The 10,665-nt window shown below is 43.5% G+C and overlaps 1 pseudogene; it reads left to right on the top strand.

Annotated features, from left to right (window-relative positions):
• The first annotated feature begins 5,860 nt into the window (after nt 1-5,860).
• On the top strand, nt 5,861-6,268 carry LOC107525420 (large ribosomal subunit protein eL34 pseudogene; annotated as a pseudogene).
• Nucleotides 6,269-10,665: the final 4,397 nt, after the last annotated feature.

Genomic DNA, 10,665 nt, shown 5'->3' with positions numbered 1-10,665 from the left:
GGGAGTGATTTAATTGTATGGATTGCAGTGACTTCCTCTGTTATTGACTTTATATATTCAAGGAATCTTTAACATGATTATTCTTGGAATGGACAACCACCACTACATTGATTTCTGCGAGGCTGATGGTATCTGGAGAGGGGCCAATTCTACTGGCAGAAAACATTTGGAAGTGACAGAGCCCTTGTAAGGAGGCTGTGAGAGGAGAGTGGTGACTATGGAGGAGTGAGCATGGGGGCTGCCTCAAAGCAGGCCGCTTTCAGCACAGCCTGCATGGTCCACCCACGCTCTCCCCTTTCCCTCATGTGCACATCCAGTCCTAGCCTGAGGGCTGGACATCCAGCTTTCCTCCTACCTGGCCCAAAGCTGGGATTCTGGGGGCTGAAATAAGAAGGGCACCAGGATATTTTAATATAAAAAATAATCACTTATGTTTGAGTTATATGGAAAGAAATATATGAATTTATATTTGAGTTATATAAGAAGAAATATATGATTCAATAAAAAGGCAAACATATTAGCAGTGATTATTTTCTGATAGGTAGAGCATTATTTATTATAATTTCTCACAATTTTTTTTTTTAATATATCTTTATTGATTTCAGAGAGGAAAGAAAGGAGAGGGATAGAAAGATAGAAACATCAATGATGAGAGAGTCATTGATCGGCTGCCTCCTACACGCCCCTGACTGGGGATCGAGCCCACAACCTGGGCATGTGCCGTGACCGGGAATCGAACCCTGATCACCTGGATCCTAGGTCGATGCTCAGCCGCTGAGCCATGTCTGGCCGGGTACCCACAGTTGTTTTTATATTAAAAAATATATTGTTATGGCCAAAATATATTTCAAAAAAAGACTGTATCCTCTGACGCAATGGACCATTACTAGGAATATATCCTAGATTAGTAATTTAAAACACAGAAATCATGTTTATATATATTAATATTAATGTATATATTAATATTAACATATATTAATATATAAACACGATTATATGTAACAAACTAATTTTTAGTAATAGTGAATGAGCTATACTTTAAAAGCTAATCTAAATATGCAGTAATTAGGATATGTAGGGTCAAGTAAATATTGATGCATTACAGTGTGGACTATGAAGACATTTAGAAAAGTTTTGTAATGATTTGGAGAGAAGCAAAGTACATACTGTGAAAAGAGAATGTAGCTTACGCATTTTATTCACAACATAATACTTTTTATATAATCATAATTCTGTGAATTATACAGAAAAGTGTTCAGTTGGTGGCTGTGGAGGGCAGATCTCAGGTGACTTTTTCTTCCCAGGTTTTTTCTTTTCTGTTGTCTAAGTTTTCATTAGTGAACATGGATCACACACACACACACACGTTCATTGAAAAATTCATATTAGAAGGAACTTTAGACCACAGGGATTAGAGATTTGATTACTTAAACTCTGAGGAGAGTAATCGAGGCATAAGTGAATATAAATTCTCATATTTATCTAATTTTCTTTCTAAATTCATGCTCCAAAGCTTATACAATTATTGAACCAATGTCTGGAATAATTTTACCAATTATTTGGAAATCGCATTAGGTGTGAAGGCAAAGGCACAGGACTGAAGTGAGCCAGAGGGTGTGAAGTCAGGTGCTCTCCCCTTTCAGAAGGTGAGATTTCCATGTGCACACTAACCAGTCTTGTTCCTTCTCTAAAGAAAAGCTTATTTTATTCAGAGACTTTGTTCTAATTTTACCCAATTATTTGAGTGGGTTGGCATTTATAACTCAGCTTGGATTTGGGACTATTGCTACATTTCTCACATCGCCACCAAACTGCATAACCATGCTGTACCTCCAGCACACCCAGAGCACCCTCTACCGGGCATGAGGGAACTGTTTCCCAGAAAGCATTTTCCACACAGCATTCTGGTGGCAGGGCCTCCTGGAGTGGCAAGAGCTCTGATTTTTACACAAATTTCTGCTGTACTTGACTCCTCACCCCTCTCCTCCCATCAGACTTCATGATTCAGTTGGGTTGAATTGTTTACATTAACCAGAAGTTGAAACAAGGGTCAATACAGACATCATAGGCAGAAGGGGGGTGGTGGTGAAAAATACAGGGAAATTTGTCAGATCTTACCCAAATCAGATTCTGTAATCCTTAAATCAGTGCTTAAACTCCACTTCCTACACAGAAGTCTGCTGACTCTACGATTATGGGAAATGGTGATGAAATCAATACTATAGATTACTAATGCTACATTGTAATGTGCTGAGTTTGAATGGGAACAGTAGGTTTAAAACAGGGTCATTAGTCTGATTGGCTAAATCGTTTAATAGCTATTGATTATGATTATAGCATATATGAAAATTTAGAGCCGAGTTCCCCTGCCCACAAAAAGGAGAAAGAAAGGATAAAAGTAGTGTTTTTGTGTGTGTGTGGTTTTTTTTTAAAAGAGTTTATCAGTTGGGATGGCAAGTCTAGTTTGTGCTGCAGTAAAACAAACACCCCCATTTCTTAAGCTTACATAACAAAGGTGTGTCCCTCACTTACATCAGTCTGATGTGGGTCGGGGACTTTGCCGAGTGAGTCTTCTCCAGGCAGTGACTCAGGGGCCGAGGCCTCTTCTGTCCTGCTAGTCCACCACCTTGGAGTCTTTCCTTCTGACTGTGCTGATAGAAGAGAGAGAGAGACCAAAAAGGAACTGCTCCCATTCTTAGTTGCCTATGACTGGGGCACCAGATCTTTTAGGTTCAAGAATTAGTCATGTGACCCTAACACAAAGGTGCTTACTGAATATTTAGTGAGGAGTGGCAGCCTCTGCCCCAGGCAGTAGTTAATTGCTGCGTGCCACCTGGAAGAGTGTGTTCCCATCAGAGAGCTCACTACCGCACCTGGCAGCTTGGCGCCTCTGGGCTCCTGTGTGAGTCCCCAGGAAGAATGACCCTGTCTCCAGGGCCCGTGAGTTCCTGACATCAAACTCAGCTCTCCTGTGCAGCGTAGCCCACTTTGGCCTCCTTTTCTTTAACACAAGCGTTCATACATTCATACCCCAAGACGTGCCCATGCTGACTATCTGGTTTCCTTGAGAATGAGAGACCCACCTATGGACTTATCCCCCGCCCGTTTCCTTTCTGCCATAATGACTCCTCTTTTCTAACTCTAAACGTTACTTGTTGAAATTCCTCCTTTCTTAGGATATTTGGAATGATGTCACTTGTTTTATGAAGCCTCCTCTGCTCTGTCAACTAAATGTTCATGTGACATAGTTGGTGAGCTTTTCAGTGACAGCGCTGTCTTAGTCCTTGAGGAACTAGTAGCAAATAAAATAGTTAAATGCTCTCATCTCGTGGAGTTTGTCTTCCAGTGAAAGGTGACAGTAGTAAAGAAGAAGTTTTTAAAAATCACTAGTTGTAGTAATGGCTATGAGGAAAATAAAGGGTAATTTCACAAGGGCAGGTAGAATAGTTTAGACAGAGACCTTTTTGAGAAGGTAGCATGTGGACTGACTAGAACACTGGAATGTGTGTTCTTTCCTTCTGGGCCTCACAGCAGTGTGCCTGTACCACTTACAGAATACTTCTCATAATCTATATGATATTTATTTTTCCTCAGTCTGTTAGATTATGAGCTTTTTTAGGGCAAGAACTATGCCTTATTTAATCCCTTACATTGAAATAGCTTTAAATTTTAATTTTTATGACATTTATAGAAATGGTTAATGACTAACTTGGTCCCTGACACTTAGTTGTTGCCCAATAAGTGGAAACTCTTAGCTTGCTGAACACAAACACACAGAGTAAGTGTTCAGACATGACTTGGATTGAAAAGAATTGAATTGAGTAAACATCATCAGAAGCAACTCACAGTGTTAAAAACAGAGAGTTCCCTTGTGCCAAGCTTGACAGTCACCCTCTCTGTGGCATCTCTCAAGCCAAACAGCATATCGAGTCACCTCCACTTCCTTCCACGTGTCACTGAGCACACAGCTGACTCGAGGGCTTTCATAGCATCCAAGCACATGTCCTCGTGTAAATTACTGGCTAGGGCTCATGCTTAGAAGCATAGGTTAAAATACATTCTCACGTAGACCGTGGCACCTTGTCAAAGGCTGGGTATGGAACAGACTGCCCTGCTCTAGCTGTTAATCAGTGTAGTCCTGGCCGAGTTTTGGAGTACTGAATGGAGAAGGCTACACTGGTCTTCATATCCTCGCCCTTAGAAGGCAAACAGTGTAATGCTGCTGCTGCTGCTGCTGATTTTGTGCCTGAACAAAGTCCTTGCTGTGTCTAATTACATGGAATCCTTCACCAGCCTTATGAGATCTGACTCTCTGATTGCCTCCACTTTCCAGATGAAGACCTGAAGCTGCAGGAAGTGAAGGGACCTGCCAAGGTTCCAGAGCCGCTGAGTGGGGGCGTGCCTGGAAGGTGCAGCCTGATTCCGGAGCCCGTGCCTGACACGGACTCTGACACACACGGTGTCTGCTGATGGAGCTGCTTCTCCTCCTGAGGAGGGAACCTCTCGGGACTGCTCCCTCCTGTGGTTCTGAGTTAGGGCCACGGGAGGAACCTGCCTGAGATTTGGGGAGTGGAAGCGAAGCAGAGGCCGTCCTGTCATGGGTGAAGCAGTCAGGCCTGCTGACAGGCCAGTGCAGAGCTGCCTGGAAGGGCTCAGCCGGCCCCTGTGTCTTCCTGTTGCTGTCATTCATCTGTCTCTGCCACCCAACAGCAGCCTCAAGCCCCCTCCCGGGGCCTTGGCTGAGGGCTGAGGGGAATTCCAAAGAGGCAACTGGTGCCACAGATCAGAGGTTCCAGGCTCTCCAGGAATTCCTCCTCCTAGTAGCCAGGGGCACACAGCTGCTTCCAGTTTCCCACAAGCTCTGGCTTCTCCATCCCACAGTGTCAGGTGGGTGTGCTAGTGACTGATTCTCCAGTGCCCACTTCTAGAGTTCACTTCTCTCCCATCCTTTATTCTCATAATACTGGGAAAGGCTTCGTTTTCATGACTTACACACGTGAAATGCCAATGATGGTAGAAAGTGAATAATAACGATACGACCACGACCCCCTGCAACATATCAAATGCTTGTTCTCGTCTCATGAGAAGGGCTCGAAGTGCATTACTTGGAATTACGCAGATTCACTCTTGCGTGAGGCCAATTTTGAGTTATGGTGCCCATTCTTTTAGCAAAGAAAAGGGCTAGTTTTTTAAAATGCAATTTATGACTAAAATCACCAGCAGGGTGGCTTTGTCAAGCAATGGAACTTTGGCCTTGGTGGAGCTGCCAATTTAATTGCCCTCCTTAGTGCTCTGGTCTCTCTAATAGGTTATTTCATGAGCCATTAGTGACTGAACTCACATGGGGACACACACCCTTCACCTGCTGCAGCTGAAAGGCATGAGCCGTGCCCTGGTAAGACGGCTCACCAGCCAAACTCTTGCCAAACGCGGATTTGGTGTTTCCCACAGCCCCCATGTTAAAATGAATGTAAACTTCAAATTTCACGTGTTTAACAATCTTTTTCCCCTTTAACAATCACTCTCCAATTCCAGCTCTACAAGCTATATGATAAAATAGTTTTATGTAAAAAATAAGCCTTGCATCCTGGCCAGTGTGGCACAGTGGTGGAGCATTGACCTGTGATCCAGGAGATCAAAGTTCTATTCCTGGTCAGGGCACATGCCTGGGTCTCGGGCTCAATTCCCAGTAGTAGGGGGTGTGCCGGAGGCAGCCGGTTGATGCCTCTCTCATCATCGATGTTTCTATCTCTCTCTCCCCCTCTCCCTCTCTCTAAAGTCAACAAAGATGTATTTTCTTCTATTGTTCAGCCCAATTGAAAATCACTCTTCCGATGGATGGTGACTTCAGGAATTCACAATGGTCCAGTGTTTGACATACCGTCGGAGGCTGTCCTATAATACAGCCTCTAACAAAACTAGGCTGTCCCGAACCCCTGGTAATAGAATTGTTTACCTTTATACCAAGAAGGTTGGGAAAGCACCAAAATCTGCATAGGCGTGTGCCCAGGCTCAGTTCGTGGAGTTCGTGCTGTGAGACCTAAAGTTCTCATGAGGTTGTCTAAAACGAAACAACATGTCAGCAGGGCCTCCGGTGGATTCATGTGTGCTAAATGTGTCCGTGACAGGATCAAGCGTGCATTCCTTATTGAGGAGCAGAAAATCGTTGTCAAAGTATTGAAGGTACAAGCACAGAGTCAGAAAGCTAAATAAAAAAATGAAGCTTTTTTGAGTAATAAAAGCAATTTAAAAATTAAAAAAAAAAAAATCAATTCTTTCTACAAAAGTCTTATAGAACACCCATTTTCTATCTCCTTCACAATCCATAAAAAATGAATTGAAGCTTGTTAAATTCCATTCTGGTTCTTCTCAGTATAATACAAATTGCTTCCTTGGGCCATGTTGATCAATAGCATAGTGTAGCTAAGATGTTTCTAAAGCAATAAAGATTAACAGCATTATTTATAACTGCAAGCACAGAAATACACACACAGTGATATCTTAGGGTGTTTAAGGCACCGATCATGTTTCTAAAGCCTAAATTACTCAAGCAGCATCATTAAGGAAGAGGAAGCCTATGAAATGAGTGATTTTTGGAATGATAGATGTGGATGGTTGTGACGGGCCACGGGCTGTGTCAGGAAAGGGTCATTTGCTGGCCCTTTTATCCATGTTGCCGTTTGGCGTCCTTCCCAGGCTTGTTAGTGACGGATACAGAGCGTCAGCTCTCAGTCTGCATCTCTCGGCCAACCCTGTGGTCAGCCCGCTGCATTTGCTCCCCAGTCCAGGACGGATTTGAGCCGGAGCTGGAAAATTCCGTCAGCCCATCTTTCGTGCCTTTCTCTTTGGCTGAACACAGGATAGGGACAGTAGTGCCAAGCCCAACAAAGAGAAAGGGCACGTGATGGAGCAATGCAAGGCCAGGGGGCGTTTTCAAGGCTGGGGGTCCCCAGTGAATTTGGCCAGAAATAGGATCCCCAGCCCACCGTTGCCTCCCACCGTTACCTCCTTCCCTGGCCTAGACCTGTGGGCTCTTCAGAGAAGGCCTAGGTCCCGCGGCCTTCTTTCCTTTGCACTGGCTGCCCCGCTAGGACTACAGCACAGCTGAGCCTCAGGAAAACGAGCAGCTAGAGATCTGCCGGGGCGCGTGCCGGGTGACAGTGAGGCTGCTCTTCTTGCATCATCTCAAACCAGGTCCTGGGGCCCCGGGCGGGTGGCTCAGTTGGCTGGATGCCTTCCCGTCCACCAAAACCTTGCAGGTTTGATTCCCAGTCAGGACACACACCTAGGTTATGGGTTCCATTGCTGGGCAGGGCGTGTAGGGATCGATGTTTCTCTCTCGCGTTGATGTTTCTCTCTCTTCCTCTCTGTCTGCAATTAATAAAACATATCTGGGAAGAAGATGAAAAGTAATAATCAAACCAGGTCCTTGGGCAGGATGAAGTTTTGTGAGTGCTGCAGTGCCCAGCACCAAGAATGACCAGCATTCCAGTCTTTCCTCCTGGCCTTGCCAAGCTGTTTCTAGATCAGATGTGCTTTCCTTTTCCTCCTGGTGACATGCATTGGCTCTGGAGGCAGCCCCCCAGGTCCCTGTTTGCCCTGCCTCGGTTAATGACATCTCACTGCAGGCCAGGCCAGCAAAGTGACCAGCAAAGCATCAGGCCTCAGAGGACCCCCTGCCAGATTACTGAACAACTTGAAACAACTCTTCTAGGTTTTCTCTGCTTCTCCTGGGTCGTCTCAGACATCTTTACTATCACATTTATTTCACTGTGCCGTCTTATTTCAGCCAGGTTTTGTGACTTAAGTTTTGTATTTAGGAAGCAAATGGTGGTTTTTATATTGATTTCTCCCCTAGACTCTCTAGGCAACGCATAAACCAATATTTGCTTTGCTCCAAGGTGTGAGAATAATGATATTTATGCAAAACACATTAGCTTCATTGGGCCTCTTTCCTATTTCCAAACTTGTTCTTATGAACACATACCTAAAGGACTTTGGTAAGTGTGTCTCTTCTCCTCTCTGTTTACTAGATATTTATCAGATTATGTATAGTAAAGTATTCAATTGACTCAGTCGGCCAGAAGAACTGAGGAAAGCAGTGTGTTTGGGGGAGTAATGAAGTTGGAGGGTGAGTGAGATGATTGCCCTGAAGGTACCTTAAACTCTGACTGTGGGCCTGTGGGTGGGAAGACGATGTTGCCGGGAGGTTATGTCCAAAGGTGTGGAGCTCCAGAGCTGGGTTTCAGTCCCTGCTCAGGTAATGACTGGCCGTGTGGCCTGGGCAGGCCTCTTCATCTCTCTCAAGCTTGGGGTTTTCAGTAATAAAGACATTGATTGTACGTAGGTTATAGGGTTAGTGAAAGGATCATATGAATTTCTATCCCAAACGGCACACTGAGCTTAGGATATATTAGGTATTCATCACAAGGTAGCTTTTTTGATGCTAAAAAAAAGTCAGTGAGGATGCTGTCCAGTCTTATAGACCATTATTTACTGAGACCCTGGCATCACCGACCTGTGTGAGCCTGTATGTGGAGTGATAGTCCCAGGAAATTAAATATCAGCGTTCCGCAAGGTATTGACTGGACCAGTGAAGTCACAGCACAATTGGTTAATTGAACACAGAAAACTGTGCCACAAAATAACACGTTTGGCGTTATAGCTTTTATCAGCCAATTCTTAAATTACCTCTAATACCAGTAGATGGAGAAAATAATATTCTGACGTCTGCTCTTCCATTCTGTTTCTCTGTCTACTCCAGCCTGTTTACACACACACGCTAAATCAAATGCGATGATAATGTGCAGAATATTCTGTAGCCCTTTTTTTCCACTGAATGAAATATTCTATTTGCATACCAGTAATGATTATTCTGCCTAATTGATAGATGTATGGTGTCAAAACTTCATCAAGTGTTTGAAACTTATTTCTATTTTTTAAATATTCTAACATTTTGATAAAGATCCTGAAACATATGTGTACATATTGCTATAGTTGTTCGTATAAAAACTCCTAGATGCAGAAGTTTTGGGTCAGAGGATCTGAACTTTTTTTAGGGCTTTTGTTGCATTTTGTCAGATTTTCTACCAGAAATTCTAGACCAAATTATACGCTTGCCAGGTGGATTCTGGTTTCCCTTCACCGTTGCAAACGGTTGTGTAGTCATTTAAAAAAGTGCCAATTTGAAGATGAAAATGGTATTTCAATTTTCTTTGGATTTTCATACTTTGAACATTTTCACTCATTTATTGGCTTTTCCTCTTTATTGAACTGCCTTTTATAAACTTTCTTGCGTTAAAAAGTTGATGTTGTGGTACAAAGATGTGAGTACAATGACTCTTAACATATCTCATTGGCTTTCAGGACAGAAAAGAAACCGAATGTAACAGCAGCGACGGCTGGTTGCCTCTTCACTGCAGAAGCTCCCCGAGCAGAGCACACCTAGCCCTAGAGATGCCAGGTGGGCCGTGGACATCTGATGATGGCGAGAACAAGGACTTCCGGTGGTGACATGATGATAATTAAAGAGTCAGGCTCTAAATTGTTATCATGACACAATGAATGATAATGCTTCCATCGTAAAATATAAAAGTTCATAGCCCACCTCAGAATGCTACCTGGACCAATTTTCTAAAATTTTCAGGGATTCTGGAAAGACATTTCTAGAAGTCATACTTACAGGACACTTAGGTAATAGTCATACAGAAAAACTGAGAAGTTTAGAGATATTGTGATATGTATAAAGGTCATCCAGGGTGGAACAAAAGGAGGTGTTAACAGTTGTTTGTATGGAAAACAATATAGTAATAATACAAAAATGAACTCTGTGTTTCATGTATTCACAATTGTAAACCTGTTTTTGTTCCACCCTTTTCCTATTATATGCTATGTGAGTGCATAAGAATATAAGAATATATACCTATGTATGTGTGTACACACACACACACACACACACACACGACATACGAAGGTCATTGTTGCATCACTTCTTTTCTCCTGTTTCTGGGTGTTGTACAAATGCTGTTGCATGAATGGTGGCCATGGTGACTTTTATGCTTCACTTGCCCCTAGGCTTAGCATTCAAAATGAAAACCCCGGAAGGAAACCTCTACCATAAGGTAATGTGCCCAGGAGATCAGACAGCTCACTCATGTCCAGACCTCTTTGAGGCTTACACGTTCAGCCCTCCTGGATCCAAACAATTTAAAATGACCAGTCCTGGTGTGTGAGTGAGTGTGTGTGAGAATATGTGTGTGTTAAGAGGAGCACATTGGAAAATCATTGGTTCTAGGGTGAGCGTCTTACAACTTTATGAACCAAGGGCCAAGGGTTGTAAACCTGGATACTGAAAATAAGAAGATTGCCCAGCTGGCATGGCTCAGGGGTTGAGTGTCCACCCATGACCCAGGAGATGGTGGTTCCATTGCTGGTCAGGGAGAATGCCTCTGTTGCGGGCCCAATCCCAGGAGGGGGCGTGCAGGAGGCAGCTGACCAGTGACCCTTATCATTGATGTTTCTATCTCCCTCTCCCTCTCCTTTCCTCTCTCTGAAATCAATTGAAAAAAATAACATTAAAAATAAGACGAGATTGGTTCAGCTCTGAAGCGTAAAAATGTGCTTCAGAGCCTGACAGATAGGATACGCTCTGGCCTCTGCCACTCC

This window comes from Miniopterus natalensis, chromosome 4, assembly GCF_054644295.1.
Source record: "Miniopterus natalensis isolate mMinNat1 chromosome 4, mMinNat1.hap1, whole genome shotgun sequence".
Classification (NCBI taxonomy): Eukaryota; Metazoa; Chordata; class Mammalia; order Chiroptera; family Miniopteridae; genus Miniopterus; species Miniopterus natalensis.
Note: the sequence above shows the minus strand (reverse complement) of the source record. Positions and strands in the feature narration are given on the sequence as shown.